We start from the raw sequence: 20,972 nt of genomic DNA, 5'->3' as shown, positions 1-20,972 counted from the left end.
TCCCTGTGCTCGTTATTCACTATTAATCTGACACCACTGAGACCATTCAACAACTCTAATACAGATTAGTGTGCCCCCCTATGATAGGAAAATGAATAAATATGGCAATGACATATTGTCTTCTCTTTATGTGGTAATAACTTTGGAATTCTTTTATTTATCCAAGCATTCTGAGATTGTTTTCTTGTGACACATTGTACTTTATGTAAGTGGTAAAATGTGGTCGATACAATCCGAATCGTAGAGAAAATTGTAGAGAAAATGAGCATTTTTCTAAATGTATCTGCTTGTAAGACAGATAATAATCCTGGTACTGCAATTTCGTCCTATTTAAAGAGGCTCTGTCACTTGTACTTCCCTATCTCCTAGCTAATTTGATAGGCGCTGTCACACTGATAATACTAGTGAAAATTTTGTCCCAAAACGTTTATTATTTCAAAAGTTATGAGCTTTTTTCTAAATATGTAAATGAGGATTTATAAGACAACTGGGAGGTAACAGCAGCGATTCTCCTGAGGTGGTGCTTCCTCCCAGCCTCTGACTCTGTCCTATCAGCAGGATGCTGTTTCACAGCATTAGGAGACAGTCTAGAGGGAAGGGGGATCCATTCAAACAGCCATATCTCGGGCTGTGGACGACCTAGAACCGCGGTTCTGGTGGCATATGAAAGGGGAGATTCCAATCTTTCATATGACAGTAGAATCACAGTTCTAGCTGTGACAGAGCCTGAGATATAGCCAGTTGAATACAGAATTGGGAATGAAAGCTGTATACTATAAGATCACACTGTGTTGCTGGACAGGGAAGGGTGCAGAAGCTGATTGGACAGCGTCATACAGAAAACATTACACCGCCCAAAGTGAAAAGAAAGAGTCTTGTTTTATAATTCTGGTTATTGATGTGTCTAAAAGCGACAATTCTCCCCGTCGGGGAATCGAACCCCGGTCTCCCGCGTGACAGGTGGGGATACTCTCCACTATACTAACGAGGACCTGCTGATACCACGGCTGTGTGAGTTGCGTGGAGCAGGCCTAGCGGCGGCGCATGTGTGGCCTGCGTGCATTGTGTAAATGGCATATATGTGGAATGGGTCTGTATGGCGTGTCCGATGCCGAGAGTGGTCTTTGTTTTGGTAACTATGCTATGCCCCCACATCCCTGTGCTCGTTATTCACTATTAATCTGACACCACTGAGACCATTCAACAACTCTAATACAGATTAGTGTGCCCCCCTATGATAGGAAAATGAATAAATATGGCAATGACATATTGTCTTCTCTTTATGTGGTAATAACTTTGGAATTCTTTTATTTATCCAAGCATTCTGAGATTGTTTTCTTGTGACACATTGTACTTTATGTAAGTGGTAAAATGTGGTCGATACAATCCGAATCGTAGAGAAAATTGTAGAGAAAATGAGCATTTTTCTAAATGTATCTGCTTGTAAGACAGATAATAATCCTGGTACTGCAATTTCGTCCTATTTAAAGAGGCTCTGTCACTTGTACTTCCCTATCTCCTAGCTAATTTGATAGGCGCTGTCACACTGATAATACTAGTGAAAATTTTGTCCCAAAACGTTTATTATTTCAAAAGTTATGAGCTTTTTTCTAAATATGTAAATGAGGATTTATAAGACAACTGGGAGGTAACAGCAGCGATTCTCCTGAGGTGGTGCTTCCTCCCAGCCTCTGACTCTGTCCTATCAGCAGGATGCTGTTTCACAGCATTAGGAGACAGTCTAGAGGGAAGGGGGATCCATTCAAACAGCCATATCTCGGGCTGTGGACGACCTAGAACCGCGGTTCTGGTGGCATATGAAAGGGGAGATTCCAATCTTTCATATGACAGTAGAATCACAGTTCTAGCTGTGACAGAGCCTGAGATATAGCCAGTTGAATACAGAATTGGGAATGAAAGCTGTATACTATAAGATCACACTGTGTTGCTGGACAGGGAAGGGTGCAGAAGCTGATTGGACAGCGTCATACAGAAAACATTACACCGCCCAAAGTGAAAAGAAAGAGTCTTGTTTTATAATTCTGGTTATTGATGTGTCTAAAAGTGACAATTCTCCCCGTCGGGGAATCGAACCCCGGTCTCCCGCGTGACAGGCGGGGATACTCTCCACTATACTAACGAGGACCTGCTGATACCACGGCTGTGTGAGTTGCGTGGAGCAGGCCTAGCGGCGGCGCATGTGTGGCCTGAGTGCATTGTGTAAATGGCATATATGTGGAATGGGTCTGTATGGCGTGTCCGATGCCGAGAGTGGTCTTTGTTTTGGTAACTATGCTATGCCCCCACATCCCTGTGCTCGTTATTCACTATTAATCTGACACCACTGAGACCATTCAACAACTCTAATACAGATTAGTGTGCCCCCCTATGATAGGAAAATGAATAAATATGGCAATGACATATTGTCTTCTCTTTATGTGGTAATAACTTTGGAATTCTTTTATTTATCCAAGCATTCTGAGATTGTTTTCTTGTGACACATTGTACTTTATGTAAGTGGTAAATTGTGGTCGATACAATCCGAATCGTAGAGAAAATTGTAGAGAAAATTAGCATTTTTCTAATTGTATCTGCTTGTAAGACAGATAATAATCCTGGTACTGCAATTTCGTCCTATTTAAAGAGGCTCTGTCACTTGTACTTCCCTATCTCCTAGCTAATTTGATAGGCGCTGTCACACTGATAATACTAGTGAAAATTGTGTCCCAAAACGTTTATTATTTCAAAAGTTATGAGCTTTTTTCTAAATATGTAAATGAGGATTTATAAGACAACTGGGAGGTAACAGCAGCGATTCTCCTGAGGTGGTGCTTCCTCCCAGCCTCTGACTCTGTCCTATCAGCAGGATGCTGTTTCACAGCATTAGGAGACAGTCTAGAGGGAAGGGGGATCCATTCAAACAGCCATATCTCGGGCTGTGGACGATCCAGAACCGCGGTTCTGGTGGCATATGAAAGGGGAGATTCCAATCTTTCATATGACAGTAGAATCACAGTTCTAGCTGTGACAGAGCCTGAGATATAGCCAGTTGAATACAGAATTGGGAATGAAAGCTGTATACTATAAGATCACACTGTGTTGCTGGACAGGGAAGGGTGCAGAAGCTGATTGGACAGCGTCATACAGAAAACATTACACCGCCCAAAGTGAAAAGAAAGAGTCTTGTTTTATAATTCTGGTTATTGATGTGTCTAAAAGTGACAATTCTCCCCGTCGGGGAATCGAACCCCGGTCTCCCGCGTGACAGGCGGGGATACTCTCCACTATACTAACGAGGACCTGCTGATACCACGGCTGTGTGAGTTGCGTGGAGCAGGCCTAGCGGCGGCGCATGTGTGGCCTGAGTGCATTGTGTAAATGGCATATATGTGGAATGGGTCTGTATGGCGTGTCCGATGCCGAGAGTGGTCTTTGTTTTGGTAACTATGCTATGCCCCCACATCCCTGTGCTCGTTATTCACTATTAATCTGACACCACTGAGACCATTCAACAACTCTAATACAGATTAGTGTGCCCCCCTATGATAGGAAAATGAATAAATATGGCAATGACATATTGTCTTCTCTTTATGTGGTAATAACTTTGGAATTCTTTTATTTATCCAAGCATTCTGAGATTGTTTTCTTGTGACACATTGTACTTTATGTAAGTGGTAAATTGTGGTCGATACAATCCGAATCGTAGAGAAAATTGTAGAGAAAATTAGCATTTTTCTAATTGTATCTGCTTGTAAGACAGATAATAATCCTGGTACTGCAATTTCGTCCTATTTAAAGAGGCTCTGTCACTTGTACTTCCCTATCTCCTAGCTAATTTGATAGGCGCTGTCACACTGATAATACTAGTGAAAATTGTGTCCCAAAACGTTTATTATTTCAAAAGTTATGAGCTTTTTTCTAAATATGTAAATGAGGATTTATAAGACAACTGGGAGGTAACAGCAGCGATTCTCCTGAGGTGGTGCTTCCTCCCAGCCTCTGACTCTGTCCTATCAGCAGGATGCTGTTTCACAGCATTAGGAGACAGTCTAGAGGGAAGGGGGATCCATTCAAACAGCCATATCTCGGGCTGTGGACGACCCAGAACCGCGGTTCTGGTGGCATATGAAAGGGGAGATTCCAATCTTTCATATGACAGTAGAATCACAGTTCTAGCTGTGACAGAGCCTGAGATATAGCCAGTTGAATACAGAATTGGGAATGAAAGCTGTATACTATAAGATCACACTGTGTTGCTGGACAGGGAAGGGTGCAGAAGCTGATTGGACAGCGTCATACAGAAAACATTACACCGCCCAAAGTGAAAAGAAAGAGTCTTGTTTTATAATTCTGGTTATTGATGTGTCTAAAAGTGACAATTCTCCCCGTCGGGGAATCGAACCCCGGTCTCCCGCGTGACAGGTGGGGATACTCTCCACTATACTAACGAGGACCTGCTGATACCACGGCTGTGTGAGTTGCGTGGAGCAGGCCTAGCGGCGGCGCATGTGTGGCCTGAGTGCATTGTGTAAATGGCATATATGTGGAATGGGTCTGTATGGCGTGTCCGATGCCGAGAGTGGTCTTTGTTTTGGTAACTATGCTATGCCCCCACATCCCTGTGCTCGTTATTCACTATTAATCTGACACCACTGAGACCATTCAACAACTCTAATACAGATTAGTGTGCCCCCCTATGATAGGAAAATGAATAAATATGGCAATGACATATTGTCTTCTCTTTATGTGGTAATAACTTTGGAATTCTTTTATTTATCCAAGCATTCTGAGATTGTTTTCTTGTGACACATTGTACTTTATGTAAGTGGTAAAATGTGGTCGATACAATCCGAATCGTAGCGAAAATTGTAGAGAAAATTAGCATTTTTCTAAATGTATCTGCTTGTAAGACAGATAATAATCCTGGTACTGCAATTTCGTCCTATTTAAAGAGGCTCTGTCACTTGTACTTCCCTATCTCCTAGCTAATTTGATAGGCGCTGTCACACTGATAATACTAGTGAAAATTGTGTCCCAAAACGTTTATTATTTCAAAAGTTATGAGCTTTTTTCTAAATATGTAAATGAGGATTTATAAGACAACTGGGAGGTAACAGCAGCGATTCTCCTGAGGTGGTGCTTCCTCCCAGCCTCTGACTCTGTCCTATCAGCAGGATGCTGTTTCACAGCATTAGGAGACAGTCTAGAGGGAAGGGGGATCCATTCAAACAGCCATATCTCGGGCTGTGGACGACCTAGAACCGCGGTTCTGGTGGCATATGAAAGGGGAGATTCCAATCTTTCATATGACAGTAGAATCACAGTTCTAGCTGTGACAGAGCCTGAGATATAGCCAGTTGAATACAGAATTGGGAATGAAAGCTGTATACTATAAGATCACACTGTGTTGCTGGACAGGGAAGGGTGCAGAAGCTGATTGGACAGCGTCATACAGAAAACATTACACCGCCCAAAGTGAAAAGAAAGAGTCTTGTTTTATAATTCTGGTTATTGATGTGTCTAAAAGCGACAATTCTCCCCGTTGGGGAATCGAACCCCGGTCTCCCGCGTGACAGGTGGGGATACTCTCCACTATACTAACGAGGACCTGCTGATACCACGGCTGTGTGAGTTGCGTGGAGCAGGCCTAGCGGCGGCGCATGTGTGGCCTGAGTGCATTGTGTAAATGGCATATATGTGGAATGGGTCTGTATGGCGTGTCCGATGCCGAGAGTGGTCTTTGTTTTGGTAACTATGCTATGCCCCCACATCCCTGTGCTCGTTATTCACTATTAATCTGACACCACTGAGACCATTCAACAACTCTAATACAGATTAGTGTGCCCCCCTATGATAGGAAAATGAATAAATATGGCAATGACATATTGTCTTCTCTTTATGTGGTAATAACTTTGGAATTCTTTTATTTATCCAAGCATTCTGAGATTGTTTTCTTGTGACACATTGTACTTTATGTAAGTGGTAAAATGTGGTCGATACAATCCGAATCGTAGAGAAAATTGTAGAGAAAATGAGCATTTTTCTAAATGTATCTGCTTGTAAGACAGATAATAATCCTGGTACTGCAATTTCGTCCTATTTAAAGAGGCTCTGTCACTTGTACTTCCCTATCTCCTAGCTAATTTGATAGGCGCTGTCACACTGATAATACTAGTGAAAATTGTGTCCCAAAACGTTTATTATTTCAAAAGTTATGAGCTTTTTTCTAAATATGTAAATGAGGATTTATAAGACAACTGGGAGGTAACAGCAGCGATTCTCCTGAGGTGGTGCTTCCTCCCAGCCTCTGACTCTGTCCTATCAGCAGGATGCTGTTTCACAGCATTAGGAGACAGTCTAGAGGGAAGGGGGATCCATTCAAACAGCCATATCTCGGGCTGTGGACGACCTAGAACCACGGTTCTGGTGGCATATGAAAGGGGAGATTCCATTCCGTCATATGACAGTAGAATCACAGTTGTAGCTGTGACAGAGCCTGAGATATAGCCAGTTGAATACAGAATTGGGAATGAAAGCTGTATACTATAAGATCACACTGTGTTGCTGGACAGGGAAGGGTGCAGAAGCTGATTGGACAGCGTCATACAGAAAACATTACACCGCCCAAAGTGAAAAGAAAGAGTCTTGTTTTATAATTCTGGTTATTGATGTGTCTAAAAGTGACAATTCTCCCCGTCGGGGAATCGAACCCCGGTCTCCCGCGTGACAGGCGGGGATACTCTCCACTATACTAACGAGGACCTGCTGATACCACGGCTGTGTGAGTTGCGTGGAGCAGGCCTAGCGGCGGCGCATGTGTGGCCTGAGTGCATTGTGTAAATGGCATATATGTGGAATGGGTCTGTATGGCGTGTCCGATGCCGAGAGTGGTCTTTGTTTTGGTAACTATGCTATGCCCCCACATCCCTGTGCTCGTTATTCACTATTAATCTGACACCACTGAGACCATTCAACAACTCTAATACAGATTAGTGTGCCCCCCTATGATAGGAAAATGAATAAATATGGCAATGACATATTGTCTTCTCTTTATGTGGTAATAACTTTGGAATTCTTTTATTTATCCAAGCATTCTGAGATTGTTTTCTTGTGACACATTGTACTTTATGTAAGTGGTAAATTGTGGTCGATACAATCCGAATCGTAGAGAAAATTGTAGAGAAAATTAGCATTTTTCTAATTGTATCTGCTTGTAAGACAGATAATAATCCTGGTACTGCAATTTCGTCCTATTTAAAGAGGCTCTGTCACTTGTACTTCCCTATCTCCTAGCTAATTTGATAGGCGCTGTCACACTGATAATACTAGTGAAAATTGTGTCCCAAAACGTTTATTATTTCAAAAGTTATGAGCTTTTTTCTAAATATGTAAATGAGGATTTATAAGACAACTGGGAGGTAACAGCAGCGATTCTCCTGAGGTGGTGCTTCCTCCCAGCCTCTGACTCTGTCCTATCAGCAGGATGCTGTTTCACAGCATTAGGAGACAGTCTAGAGGGAAGGGGGATCCATTCAAACAGCCATATCTCGGGCTGTGGACGATCCAGAACCGCGGTTCTGGTGGCATATGAAAGGGGAGATTCCAATCTTTCATATGACAGTAGAATCACAGTTCTAGCTGTGACAGAGCCTGAGATATAGCCAGTTGAATACAGAATTGGGAATGAAAGCTGTATACTATAAGATCACACTGTGTTGCTGGACAGGGAAGGGTGCAGAAGCTGATTGGACAGCGTCATACAGAAAACATTACACCGCCCAAAGTGAAAAGAAAGAGTCTTGTTTTATAATTCTGGTTATTGATGTGTCTAAAAGTGACAATTCTCCCCGTCGGGGAATCGAACCCCGGTCTCCCGCGTGACAGGTGGGGATACTCTCCACTATACTAACGAGGACCTGCTGATACCACGGCTGTGTGAGTTGCGTGGAGCAGGCCTAGCGGCGGCGCATGTGTGGCCTGAGTGCATTGTGTAAATGGCATATATGTGGAATGGGTCTGTATGGCGTGTCCGATGCCGAGAGTGGTCTTTGTTTTGGTAACTATGCTATGCCCCCACATCCCTGTGCTCGTTATTCACTATTAATCTGACACCACTGAGACCATTCAACAACTCTAATACAGATTAGTGTGCCCCCCTATGATAGGAAAATGAATAAATATGGCAATGACATATTGTCTTCTCTTTATGTGGTAATAACTTTGGAATTCTTTTATTTATCCAAGCATTCTGAGATTGTTTTCTTGTGACACATTGTACTTTATGTAAGTGGTAAAATGTGGTCGATACAATCCGAATCGTAGCGAAAATTGTAGAGAAAATTAGCATTTTTCTAAATGTATCTGCTTGTAAGACAGATAATAATCCTGGTACTGCAATTTCGTCCTATTTAAAGAGGCTCTGTCACTTGTACTTCCCTATCTCCTAGCTAATTTGATAGGCGCTGTCACACTGATAATACTAGTGAAAATTGTGTCCCAAAACGTTTATTATTTCAAAAGTTATGAGCTTTTTTCTAAATATGTAAATGAGGATTTATAAGACAACTGGGAGGTAACAGCAGCGATTCTCCTGAGGTGGTGCTTCCTCCCAGCCTCTGACTCTGTCCTATCAGCAGGATGCTGTTTCACAGCATTAGGAGACAGTCTAGAGGGAAGGGGGATCCATTCAAACAGCCATATCTCGGGCTGTGGACGACCTAGAACCGCGGTTCTGGTGGCATATGAAAGGGGAGATTCCAATCTTTCATATGACAGTAGAATCACAGTTCTAGCTGTGACAGAGCCTGAGATATAGCCAGTTGAATACAGAATTGGGAATGAAAGCTGTATACTATAAGATCACACTGTGTTGCTGGACAGGGAAGGGTGCAGAAGCTGATTGGACAGCGTCATACAGAAAACATTACACCGCCCAAAGTGAAAAGAAAGAGTCTTGTTTTATAATTCTGGTTATTGATGTGTCTAAAAGTGACAATTCTCCCCGTCGGGGAATCGAACCCCGGTCTCCCGCGTGACAGGCGGGGATACTCTCCACTATACTAACGAGGACCTGCTGATACCACGGCTGTGTGAGTTGCGTGGAGCAGGCCTAGCGGCGGCGCATGTGTGGCCTGAGTGCATTGTGTAAATGGCATATATGTGGAATGGGTCTGTATGGCGTGTCCGATGCCGAGAGTGGTCTTTGTTTTGGTAACTATGCTATGCCCCCACATCCCTGTGCTCGTTATTCACTATTAATCTGACACCACTGAGACCATTCAACAACTCTAATACAGATTAGTGTGCCCCCCTATGATAGGAAAATGAATAAATATGGCAATGACATATTGTCTTCTCTTTATGTGGTAATAACTTTGGAATTCTTTTATTTATCCAAGCATTCTGAGATTGTTTTCTTGTGACACATTGTACTTTATGTAAGTGGTAAAATGTGGTCGATACAATCCGAATCGTAGAGAAAATTGTAGAGAAAATTAGCATTTTTCTAAATGTATCTGCTTGTAAGACAGATAATAATCCTGGTACTGCAATTTCGTCCTATTTAAAGAGGCTCTGTCACTTGTACTTCCCTATCTCCTAGCTAATTTGATAGGCGCTGTCACACTGATAATACTAGTGAAAATTGTGTCCCAAAACGTTTATTATTTCAAAAGTTATGAGCTTTTTTCTAAATATGTAAATGAGGATTTATAAGACAACTGGGAGGTAACAGCAGCGATTCTCCTGAGGTGGTGCTTCCTCCCAGCCTCTGACTCTGTCCTATCAGCAGGATGCTGTTTCACAGCATTAGGAGACAGTCTAGAGGGAAGGGGGATCCATTCAAACAGCCATATCTCGGGCTGTGGACGACCTAGAACCGCGGTTCTGGTGGCATATGAAAGGGGAGATTCCAATCTTTCATATGACAGTAGAATCACAGTTGTAGCTGTGACAGAGCCTGAGATATAGCCAGTTGAATACAGAATTGGGAATGAAAGCTGTATACTATAAGATCACACTGTGTTGCTGGACAGGGAAGGGTGCAGAAGCTGATTGGACAGCGTCATACAGAAAACATTACACCGCCCAAAGTGAAAAGAAAGAGTCTTGTTTTATAATTCTGGTTATTGATGTGTCTAAAAGTGACAATTCTCCCCGTCGGGGAATCGAACCCCGGTCTCCCGCGTGACAGGCGGGGATACTCTCCACTATACTAACGAGGACCTGCTGATACCACGGCTGTGTGAGTTGCGTGGAGCAGGCCTAGCGGCGGCGCATGTGTGGCCTGAGTGCATTGTGTAAATGGCATATATGTGGAATGGGTCTGTATGGCGTGTCCGATGCCGAGAGTGGTCTTTGTTTTGGTAACTATGCTATGCCCCCACATCCCTGTGCTCGTTATTCACTATTAATCTGACACCACTGAGACCATTCAACAACTCTAATACAGATTAGTGTGCCCCCCTATGATAGGAAAATGAATAAATATGGCAATGACATATTGTCTTCTCTTTATGTGGTAATAACTTTGGAATTCTTTTATTTATCCAAGCATTCTGAGATTGTTTTCTTGTGACACATTGTACTTTATGTAAGTGGTAAATTGTGGTCGATACAATCCGAATCGTAGAGAAAATTGTAGAGAAAATTAGCATTTTTCTAATTGTATCTGCTTGTAAGACAGATAATAATCCTGGTACTGCAATTTCGTCCTATTTAAAGAGGCTCTGTCACTTGTACTTCCCTATCTCCTAGCTAATTTGATAGGCGCTGTCACACTGATAATACTAGTGAAAATTGTGTCCCAAAACGTTTATTATTTCAAAAGTTATGAGCTTTTTTCTAAATATGTAAATGAGGATTTATAAGACAACTGGGAGGTAACAGCAGCGATTCTCCTGAGGTGGTGCTTCCTCCCAGCCTCTGACTCTGTCCTATCAGCAGGATGCTGTTTCACAGCATTAGGAGACAGTCTAGAGGGAAGGGGGATCCATTCAAACAGCCATATCTCGGGCTGTGGACGACCTAGAACCGCGGTTCTGGTGGCATATGAAAGGGGAGATTCCAATCTTTCATATGACAGTAGAATCACAGTTATAGCTGTGACAGAGCCTGAGATATAGCCAGTTGAATACAGAATTGGGAATGAAAGCTGTATACTATAAGATCACACTGTGTTGCTGGACAGGGAAGGGTGCAGAAGCTGATTGGACAGCGTCATACAGAAAACATTACACCGCCCAAAGTGAAAAGAAAGAGTCTTGTTTTATAATTCTGGTTATTGATGTGTCTAAAAGCGACAATTCTCCCCGTCGGGGAATCGAACCCCGGTCTCCCGCGTGACAGGTGGGGATACTCTCCACTATACTAACGAGGACCTGCTGATACCACGGCTGTGTGAGTTGCGTGGAGCAGGCCTAGCGGCGGCGCATGTGTGGCCTGAGTGCATTGTGTAAATGGCATATATGTGGAATGGGTCTGTATGGCGTGTCCGATGCCGAGAGTGGTCTTTGTTTTGGTAACTATGCTATGCCCCCACATCCCTGTGCTCGTTATTCACTATTAATCTGACACCACTGAGACCATTCAACAACTCTAATACAGATTAGTGTGCCCCCCTATGATAGGAAAATGAATAAATATGGCAATGACATATTGTCTTCTCTTTATGTGGTAATAACTTTGGAATTCTTTTATTTATCCAAGCATTCTGAGATTGTTTTCTTGTGACACATTGTACTTTATGTAAGTGGTAAAATGTGGTCGATACAATCCGAATCGTAGAGAAAATTGTAGAGAAAATGAGCATTTTTCTAAATGTATCTGCTTGTAAGACAGATAATAATCCTGGTACTGCAATTTCGTCCTATTTAAAGAGGCTCTGTCACTTGTACTTCCCTATCTCCTAGCTAATTTGATAGGCGCTGTCACACTGATAATACTAGTGAAAATTTTGTCCCAAAACGTTTATTATTTCAAAAGTTATGAGCTTTTTTCTAAATATGTAAATGAGGATTTATAAGACAACTGGGAGGTAACAGCAGCGATTCTCCTGAGGTGGTGCTTCCTCCCAGCCTCTGACTCTGTCCTATCAGCAGGATGCTGTTTCACAGCATTAGGAGACAGTCTAGAGGGAAGGGGGATCCATTCAAACAGCCATATCTCGGGCTGTGGACGACCTAGAACCGCGGTTCTGGTGGCATATGAAAGGGGAGATTCCAATCTTTCATATGACAGTAGAATCACAGTTCTAGCTGTGACAGAGCCTGAGATATAGCCAGTTGAATACAGAATTGGGAATGAAAGCTGTATACTATAAGATCACACTGTGTTGCTGGACAGGGAAGGGTGCAGAAGCTGATTGGACAGCGTCATACAGAAAACATTACACCGCCCAAAGTGAAAAGAAAGAGTCTTGTTTTATAATTCTGGTTATTGATGTGTCTAAAAGTGACAATTCTCCCCGTCGGGGAATCGAACCCCGGTCTCCCGCGTGACAGGCGGGGATACTCTCCACTATACTAACGAGGACCTGCTGATACCACGCACGGCTGTGTGAGTTGCGTGGAGCAGGCCTAGCGGCGGCGCATGTGTGGCCTGAGTGCATTGTGTAAATGGCATATATGTGGAATGGGTCTGTATGGCGTGTCCGATGCCGAGAGTGGTCTTTGTTTTGGTAACTATGCTATGCCCCCACATCCCTGTGCTCGTTATTCACTATTAATCTGACACCACTGAGACCATTCAACAACTCTAATACAGATTAGTGTGCCCCCCTATGATAGGAAAATGAATAAATATGGCAATGACATATTGTCTTCTCTTTATGTGGTAATAACTTTGGAATTCTTTTATTTATCCAAGCATTCTGAGATTGTTTTCTTGTGACACATTGTACTTTATGTAAGTGGTAAAATGTGGTCGATACAATCCGAATCGTAGAGAAAATTGTAGAGAAAATTAGCATTTTTCTAAATGTATCTGCTTGTAAGACAGATAATAATCCTGGTACTGCAATTTCGTCCTATTTAAAGAGGCTCTGTCACTTGTACTTCCCTATCTCCTAGCTAATTTGATAGGCGCTGTCACACTGATAATACTAGTGAAAATTGTGTCCCAAAACGTTTATTATTTCAAAAGTTATGAGCTTTTTTCTAAATATGTAAATGAGGATTTATAAGACAACTGGGAGGTAACAACAGCGATTCTCCTGAGGTGGGGCTTCCTCCCAGCCTCTGACTCTGTCCTATCAGCAGGATGCTGTTTCACAGCATTAGGAGACAGTCTAGAGGGAAGGGGGATCCATTCAAACAGCCATATCTCGGGCTGTGGACGACCTAGAACCACGGTTCTGGTGGCATATGAAAGGGGAGATTCCATTCCGTCATATGACAGTAGAATCACAGTTCTAGCTGTGACAGAGCCTGAGATATAGCCAGTTGAATACAGAATTGGGAATGAAAGCTGTATACTATAAGATCACACTGTGTTGCTGGACAGGGAAGGGTGCAGAAGCTGATTGGACAGCGTCATACAGAAAACATTACACCGCCCAAAGTGAAAAGAAAGAGTCTTGTTTTATAATTCTGGTTATTGATGTGTCTAAAAGTGACAATTCTCCCCGTCGGGGAATCGAACCCCGGTCTCCCGCGTGACAGGCGGGGATACTCTCCACTATACTAACGAGGACCTGCTGATACCACGGCTGTGTGAGTTGCGTGGAGCAGGCCTAGCGGCGGCGCATGTGTGGCCTGAGTGCATTGTGTAAATGGCATATATGTGGAATGGGTCTGTATGGCGTGTCCGATGCCGAGAGTGGTCTTTGTTTTGGTAACTATGCTATGCCCCCACATCCCTGTGCTCGTTATTCACTATTAATCTGACACCACTGAGACCATTCAACAACTCTAATACAGATTAGTGTGCCCCCCTATGATAGGAAAATGAATAAATATGGCAATGACATATTGTCTTCTCTTTATGTGGTAATAACTTTGGAATTCTTTTATTTATCCAAGCATTCTGAGATTGTTTTCTTGTGACACATTGTACTTTATGTAAGTGGTAAAATGTGGTCGATACAATCCGAATCGTAGAGAAAATTGTAGAGAAAATTAGCATTTTTCTAAATGTATCTGCTTGTAAGACAGATAATAATCCTGGTACTGCAATTTCGTCCTATTTAAAGAGGCTCTGTCACTTGTACTTCCCTATCTCCTAGCTAATTTGATAGGCGCTGTCACACTGATAATACTAGTGAAAATTGTGTCCCAAAACGTTTATTATTTCAAAAGTTATGAGCTTTTTTCTAAATATGTAAATGAGGATTTATAAGACAACTGGGAGGTAACAGCAGCGATTCTCCTGAGGTGGTGCTTCCTCCCAGCCTCTGACTCTGTCCTATCAGCAGGATGCTGTTTCACAGCATTAGGAGACAGTCTAGAGGGAAGGGGGATCCATTCAAACAGCCATATCTCGGGCTGTGGACGACCTAGAACCACGGTTCTGGTGGCATATGAAAGGGGAGATTCCAATCTTTCATATGACAGTAGAATCACAGTTCTAGCTGTGACAGAGCCTGAGATATAGCCAGTTGAATACAGAATTGGGAATGAAAGCTGTATACTATAAGATCACACTGTGTTGCTGGACAGGGAAGGGTGCAGAAGCTGATTGGACAGCGTCATACAGAAAACATTACACCGCCCAAAGTGAAAAGAAAGAGTCTTGTTTTATAATTCTGGTTATTGATGTGTCTAAAAGCGACAATTCTCCCCGTCGGCGAATCGAACCCCGGTCTCCCGCGTGACAGGCGGGGATACTCTCCACTATACTAACGAGGACCTGCTGATACCACGGCTGTGTGAGTTGCGTGGAGCAGGCCTAGCGGCGGCGCATGTGTGGCCTGAGTGCATTGTGTAAATGGCATATATGTGGAATGGGTCTGTATGGCGTGTCCGATGCCGAGAGTGGTCTTTGTTTTGGTAACTATGCTATGCCCCCACATCCCTGTGCTCGTTATTCACTATTAATCTGACACCACTGAGACCATTCAACAACTCTAATACAGATTAGTGTGCCCCCCTATGATAGGAAAATGAATAAATATGGCAATGACATATTGTCTTCTCTTTATGTGGTAATAACTTTGGAATTCTTTTATTTATCCAAGCATTCTGAGATTGTTTTCTTGTGACACATTGTACTTTATGTAAGTGGTAAAATGTGGTCGATACAATCCGAATCGTAGAGAAAATTGTAGAGAAAATTAGCATTTTTCTAAATGTATCTGCTTGTAAGACAGATAATAATCCTGGTACTGCAATTTCGTCCTATTTAAAGAGGCTCTGTCACTTGTACTTCCCTATCTCCTAGCTAATTTGATAGGCGCTGTCACACTGATAATACTAGTGAAAATTTTGTCCCAAAACGTTTATTATTTCAAAAGTTATGAGCTTTTTTCTAAATATGTAAATGAGGATTTATAAGACAACTGGGAGGTAACAGCAGCGATTCTCCTGAGGTGGTGCTTCCTCCCAGCCTCTGACTCTGTCCTATCAGCAGGATGCTGTTTCACAGCATTAGGAGACAGTCTAGAGGGAAGGGGGATCCATTCAAACAGCCATATCTCGGGCTGTGGACGACCTAGAACCGCGGTTCTGGTGGCATATGAAAGGGGAGATTCCAATCTTTCATATGACAGTAGAATCACAGTTCTAGCTGTGACAGAGCCTGAGATATAGCCAGTTGAATACAGAATTGGGAATGAAAGCTGTATACTATAAGATCACACTGTGTTGCTGGACAGGGAAGGGTGCAGAAGCTGATTGGACAGCGTCATACAGAAAACATTACACCGCCCAAAGTGAAAAGAAAGAGTCTTGTTTTATAATTCTGGTTATTGATGTGTCTAAAAGTGACAATTCTCCCCGTCGGGGAATCGAACCCCGGTCTCCCGCGTGACAGGCGGGGATACTCTCCACTATACTAACGAGGACCTGCTGATACCACGGCTGTGTGAGTTGCGTGGAGCAGGCCTAGCGGCGGCGCATGTGTGGCCTGAGTGCATTGTGTAAATGGCATATATGTGGAATGGGTCTGTATGGCGTGTCCGATGCCGAGAGTGGTCTTTGTTTTGGTAACTATGCTATGCCCCCACATCCCTGTGCTCGTTATTCACTATTAATCTGACACCACTGAGACCATTCAACAACTCTAATACAGATTAGTGTGCCCCCCTATGATAGGAAAATGAATAAATATGGCAATGACATATTGTCTTCTCTTTATGTGGTAATAAATTTGGAATTCTTTTATTTATCCAAGCATTCTGAGATTGTTTTCTTGTGACACATTGTACTTTATGTAAGTGGTAAAATGTGGTCGATACAATCCGAATCGTAGAGAAAATTGTAGAGAAAATTAGCATTTTTCTAAATGTATCTGCTTGTAAGACAGATAATAATCCTGGTACTGCAATTTCGTCCTATTTAAAGAGGCTCTGTCACTTGTACTTCCCTATCTCCTAGCTAATTTGATAGGCGCTGTCACACTGATAATACTAGTGAAAATTGTGTCCCAAAACGTTTATTATTTCAAAAGTTATGAGCTTTTTTCTAAATATGTAAATGAGGATTTATAAGACAACTGGGAGGTAACAGCAGCGATTCTCCTGAGGTGGTGCTTCCTCCCAGCCTCTGACTCTGTCCTATCAGCAGGATGCTGTTTCACAGCATTAGGAGACAGTCTAGAGGGAAGGGGGATCCATTCAAACAGCCATATATCGGGCTGTGGACGACCTAGAACCGCGGTTCTGGTGGCATATGAAAGGGGAGATTCCAATCTTTCATATGACAGTAGAATCACAGTTCTAGCTGTGACAGAGCCTGAGATATAGCCAGTTGAATACAGAATTGGGAATGAAAGCTGTATACTATAAGATCACACTGTGTTGCTGGACAGGGAAGGGTGCAGAAGCTGATTGGACAGCGTCATACAGAAAACATTACACCGCCCAAAGTGAAAAGAAAGAGTCTTGTTTTATAATTCTGGTTATTGATGTGTCTAAAAGCGACAATTCTCCCCGTCGGGGAATCGAACCCCGGTCTCCCGCGTGACAGGCGGGGATACTCTCCACTATACTAACGAGGACCTGCTGATACCACGGCTGTGTGAGTTGCGTGGAGCAGGCCTAGCGGCGGCGCATGTGTGGCCTGAGTGCATTGTGTAAATGGCATATATGTGGAATGGGTCTGTATGGCGTGTCCGATGCCGAGAGTGGTCTTTGTTTTGGTAACTATGCTATGCCCCCACATCCCTGTGCTCGTTATTCACTATTAATCTGACACCACTGAGACCATTCAACAACTCTAATACAGATTAGTGTGCCCCCCTATGATAGGAAAATGAATAAATATGGCAATGACATATTGTCTTCTCTTTATGTGGTAATAACTTTGGAATTCTTTTATTTATCCAAGCATTCTGAGATTGTTTTCTTGTGACACATTGTACTTTATGTAAGTGGTAAAATGTGGTCGATACAATCCGAATCGTAGAGAAAATTGTAGAGAAAATTAGCATTTTTCTAAATGTATCTGCTTGTAAGACAGATAATAATCCTGGTACTGCAATTTCGTCCTATTTAAAGAGGCTCTGTCACTTGTACTTCCCTATCTCCTAGCTAATTTGATAGGCGCTGTCACACTGATAATACTAGTGAAAATTGTGTCCCAAAACGTTTATTATTTCAAAAGTTATGAGCTTTTTTCTAAATATGTAAATGAGGATTTATAAGACAACTGGGAGGTAACAACAGCGATTCTCCTGAGGTGGGGCTTCCTCCCAGCCTCTGACTCTGTCCTATCAGCAGGATGCTGTTTCACAGCATTAGGAGACAGTCTAGAGGGAAGGGGGATCCATTCAAACAGCCATATCTCGGGCTGTGGACGACCTAGAACCGCGGTTCTGGTGGCATATGAAAGGGGAGATTCCAATCTTTCATATGACAGTAGAATCACAGTTCTAGCTGTGACAGAGCCTGAGATATAGCCAGTTGAATACAGAATTGGGAATGAAAGCTGTATACTATAAGATCACACTGTGTTGCTGGACAGGGAAGGGTGCAGAAGCTGATTGGACAGCGTCATACAGAAAACATTACACCGCCCAAAGTGAAAAGAAAGAGTCTTGTTTTATAATTCTGGTTATTGATGTGTCTAAAAGCGACAATTCTCCCCGTCGGGGAATCGAACCCCGGTCTCCCGCGTGACAGGCGGGGATACTCTCCACTATACTAACGAGGACCTGCTGATACCACGGCTGTGTGAGTTGCGTGGAGCAGGCCTAGCGGCGGCGCATGTGTGGCCTGAGTGCATTGTGTAAATGGCATATATGTGGAATGGGTCTGTATGGCGTGTCCGATGCCGAGAGTGGTCTTTGTTTTGGTAACTATGCTATGCCCCCACATCCCTGTGCTCGTTATTCACTATTAATCTGACACCACTGAGACCATTCAACAACTCTAATACAGATTAGTGTGCCCCCCTATGATAGGAAAATGAATAAATATGGCAATGACATATTGTCTTCTCTTTATGTGGTAATAACTTTGGAATTCTTTTATTTATCCAAGCATTCTGAGATTGTTTTCTTGTGACACATTGTACTTTATGTAAGTGGTAAAATGTGGTCGATACAATCCGAATCGTAGAGAAAATTGTAGAGAAAATTAGCATTTTTCTAAATGTATCTGCTTGTAAGACAGATAATAATCCTGGTACTGCAATTTCGTCCTATTTAAAGAGGCTCTGTCACTTGTACTTCCCTATCTCCTAGCTAATTTGATAGGCGCTGTCACACTGATAATACTAGTGAAAATTGTGTCCCAAAACGTTTATTATTTCAAAAGTTATGAGCTTTTTTCTAAATATGTAAATGAGGATTTATAAGACAACTGGGAGGTAACAGCAGCGATTCTCCTGAGGTGGTGCTTCCTCCCAGCCTCTGACTCTGTCCTATCAGCAGGATGCTGTTTCACAGCATTAGGAGACAGTCTAGAGGGAAGGGGGATCCATTCAAACAGCCATATCTCGGGCTGTGGACGACCTAGAACCGCGGTTCTGGTGGCATATGAAAGGGGAGATTCCAATCTTTCATATGACAGTAGAATCACAGTTCTAGCTGTGACAGAGCCTGAGATATAGCCAGTTGAATACAGAATTGGGAATGAAAGCTGTATACTATAAGATCACACTGTGTTGCTGGACAGGGAAGGGTGCAGAAGCTGATTGGACAGCGTCATACAGAAAACATTACACCGCCCAAAGTGAAAAGTAAGAGTCTTGTTTTATAATTCTGGTTATTGATGTGTCTAAAAGCGACAATTCTCCCCGTCGGGGAATCGAACCCCGGTCTCCCGCGTGACAGGCGGGGATACTCTCCACTATACTAACGAGGACCTGCTGATACCACGGCTGTGTGAGTTGCGTGGAGCAGGCCTAGCGGCGGCGCATGTGTGGCCTGAGTGCATTGTGTAAATGGCATATATGTGGAATGGGTCTGTATGGCGTGTCCGATGCCGAGAGTGGTCTTTGTTTTGGTAACTATGCTATGCCCCCACATCCCTGTGCTCGTTATTCACTATTAATCTGACACCACTGAGACCATTCAACAACTCTAATACAGATTAGTGTGCCCCCCTATGATAGGAAAATGAATAAATATGGCAATGACATATTGTCTTCTCTTTATGTGGTAATAACTTTGGAATTCTTTTATTTATCCAAGCATTCTGAGATTGTTTTCTTGTGACACATTGTACTTTATGTAAGTGGTAAAATGTGGTCGATACAATCCGAATCGTAGAGAAAATTGTAGAGAAAATTAGCATTTTTCTAAATGTATCTGCTTGTAAGACAGATAATAATCCTGGTACTGCAATTTCGTCCTATTTAAAGAGGCTCTGTCACTTGTACTTCCCTATCTCCTAGCTAATTTGATAGGCGCTGTCACACTGATAATACTAGTGAAAATTGTGTCCCAAAACGTTTATTATTTCAAAAGTTATGAGCTTTTTTCTAAATATGTAAATGAGGATTTATAAGACAACTGGGAGGTAACAACAGCGATTCTCCTGAGGTGGGGCTTCCTCCCAGCCTCTGACTCTGTCCTATCAGCAGGATGCTGTTTCACAGCATTAGGAGACAGTCTAGAGGGAAGGGGGATCCATTCAAACAGCCATATCTCGGGCTGTGGACGACCTAGAACCGCGGTTCTGGTGGCATATGAAAGGGGAGATTCCAATCTTTCATATGACAGTAGAATCACAGTTCTAGCTGTGACAGAGCCTGAGATATAGCCAGTTGAATACAGAATTGGGAATGAAAGCTGTATACTATAAGATCACACTGTGTTGCTGGACAGGGAAGGGTGCAGAAGCTGATTGGACAGCGTCATACAGAAAACATTACACCGCCCAAAGTGAAAAGTAAGAGTCTTGTTTTATAATTCTGGTTATTGATGTGTCTAAAAGCGACAATTCTCCCCGTCGGGGAATCGAACCCCGGTCTCCCGCGTGACAGGCGGGGATACTCTCCACTATACTAACGAGGACCTGCTGATACCACGGCTGTGTGAGTTGCGTGGAGCAGGCCTAGCGGCGGCGCATGTGTGGCCTGAGTGCATTGTGTAAATGGCATATATGTGGAATGGGTCTGTATGGCGTGTCCGATGCCGAGAGTGGTCTTTGTTTTGGTAACTATGCTATGCCCCCACATCCCTGTGCTCGTTATTCACTATTAATCTGACACCACTGAGACCATTCAACAACTCTAATACAGATTAGTGTGCCCCCCTATGATAGGAAAATGAATAAATATGGCAATGACATATTGTCTTCTCTTTATGTGGTAATAACTTTGGAATTCTTTTATTTATCCAAGCATTCTGAGATTGTTTTCTTGTGACACATT

At 42.8% G+C, this 20,972-nt stretch overlaps 16 non-coding genes across 16 annotated transcripts; all 16 read right to left on the bottom strand.

Moving 5' to 3' along the window:
- Nucleotides 1–919: 919 nt before the first annotated feature.
- TRNAD-GUC (transfer RNA aspartic acid (anticodon GUC)) lies at nucleotides 920–991 on the bottom strand. Its single transcript has one exon. It is a non-coding gene; the product is annotated as a tRNA-Asp (tRNA).
- Nucleotides 992–2,073: 1,082 nt separating this feature from the next.
- On the bottom strand, nucleotides 2,074–2,145 carry TRNAD-GUC (transfer RNA aspartic acid (anticodon GUC)). The gene has a single exon. It is a non-coding gene; the product is annotated as a tRNA-Asp (tRNA).
- A 1,082-nt stretch (nucleotides 2,146–3,227) lies between these two features.
- On the bottom strand, nucleotides 3,228–3,299 carry TRNAD-GUC (transfer RNA aspartic acid (anticodon GUC)). The gene has a single exon. It is a non-coding gene; the product is annotated as a tRNA-Asp (tRNA).
- A 1,082-nt stretch (nucleotides 3,300–4,381) lies between these two features.
- On the bottom strand, nucleotides 4,382–4,453 carry TRNAD-GUC (transfer RNA aspartic acid (anticodon GUC)). Its single transcript has one exon. It is a non-coding gene; the product is annotated as a tRNA-Asp (tRNA).
- Nucleotides 4,454–6,689: 2,236 nt separating this feature from the next.
- Nucleotides 6,690–6,761, bottom strand: TRNAD-GUC (transfer RNA aspartic acid (anticodon GUC)). The gene has a single exon. It is a non-coding gene; the product is annotated as a tRNA-Asp (tRNA).
- Nucleotides 6,762–7,843: 1,082 nt separating this feature from the next.
- On the bottom strand, nucleotides 7,844–7,915 carry TRNAD-GUC (transfer RNA aspartic acid (anticodon GUC)). Its single transcript has one exon. It is a non-coding gene; the product is annotated as a tRNA-Asp (tRNA).
- Nucleotides 7,916–8,997: 1,082 nt separating this feature from the next.
- On the bottom strand, nucleotides 8,998–9,069 carry TRNAD-GUC (transfer RNA aspartic acid (anticodon GUC)). The gene has a single exon. It is a non-coding gene; the product is annotated as a tRNA-Asp (tRNA).
- Nucleotides 9,070–10,151: 1,082 nt separating this feature from the next.
- TRNAD-GUC (transfer RNA aspartic acid (anticodon GUC)) lies at nucleotides 10,152–10,223 on the bottom strand. Its single transcript has one exon. It is a non-coding gene; the product is annotated as a tRNA-Asp (tRNA).
- A 1,082-nt stretch (nucleotides 10,224–11,305) lies between these two features.
- On the bottom strand, nucleotides 11,306–11,377 carry TRNAD-GUC (transfer RNA aspartic acid (anticodon GUC)). Its single transcript has one exon. It is a non-coding gene; the product is annotated as a tRNA-Asp (tRNA).
- A 1,082-nt stretch (nucleotides 11,378–12,459) lies between these two features.
- TRNAD-GUC (transfer RNA aspartic acid (anticodon GUC)) lies at nucleotides 12,460–12,531 on the bottom strand. Its single transcript has one exon. It is a non-coding gene; the product is annotated as a tRNA-Asp (tRNA).
- A 1,086-nt stretch (nucleotides 12,532–13,617) lies between these two features.
- TRNAD-GUC (transfer RNA aspartic acid (anticodon GUC)) lies at nucleotides 13,618–13,689 on the bottom strand. The gene has a single exon. It is a non-coding gene; the product is annotated as a tRNA-Asp (tRNA).
- A 2,236-nt stretch (nucleotides 13,690–15,925) lies between these two features.
- Nucleotides 15,926–15,997, bottom strand: TRNAD-GUC (transfer RNA aspartic acid (anticodon GUC)). Its single transcript has one exon. It is a non-coding gene; the product is annotated as a tRNA-Asp (tRNA).
- Nucleotides 15,998–17,079: 1,082 nt separating this feature from the next.
- On the bottom strand, nucleotides 17,080–17,151 carry TRNAD-GUC (transfer RNA aspartic acid (anticodon GUC)). The gene has a single exon. It is a non-coding gene; the product is annotated as a tRNA-Asp (tRNA).
- A 1,082-nt stretch (nucleotides 17,152–18,233) lies between these two features.
- TRNAD-GUC (transfer RNA aspartic acid (anticodon GUC)) lies at nucleotides 18,234–18,305 on the bottom strand. The gene has a single exon. It is a non-coding gene; the product is annotated as a tRNA-Asp (tRNA).
- A 1,082-nt stretch (nucleotides 18,306–19,387) lies between these two features.
- Nucleotides 19,388–19,459, bottom strand: TRNAD-GUC (transfer RNA aspartic acid (anticodon GUC)). Its single transcript has one exon. It is a non-coding gene; the product is annotated as a tRNA-Asp (tRNA).
- Nucleotides 19,460–20,541: 1,082 nt separating this feature from the next.
- TRNAD-GUC (transfer RNA aspartic acid (anticodon GUC)) lies at nucleotides 20,542–20,613 on the bottom strand. The gene has a single exon. It is a non-coding gene; the product is annotated as a tRNA-Asp (tRNA).
- Between the last annotated feature and the right edge of the window lie 359 nt (nucleotides 20,614–20,972).

The sequence above is a fragment of the Rhinoderma darwinii genome, unplaced genomic scaffold (genome assembly GCF_050947455.1).
Source record: "Rhinoderma darwinii isolate aRhiDar2 unplaced genomic scaffold, aRhiDar2.hap1 Scaffold_888, whole genome shotgun sequence".
Classification (NCBI taxonomy): domain Eukaryota; kingdom Metazoa; phylum Chordata; class Amphibia; order Anura; family Rhinodermatidae; genus Rhinoderma; species Rhinoderma darwinii.
The sequence above is the reverse complement of the archived record's forward strand: the minus strand, read 5'-3'. Positions and strand labels throughout refer to the sequence as shown.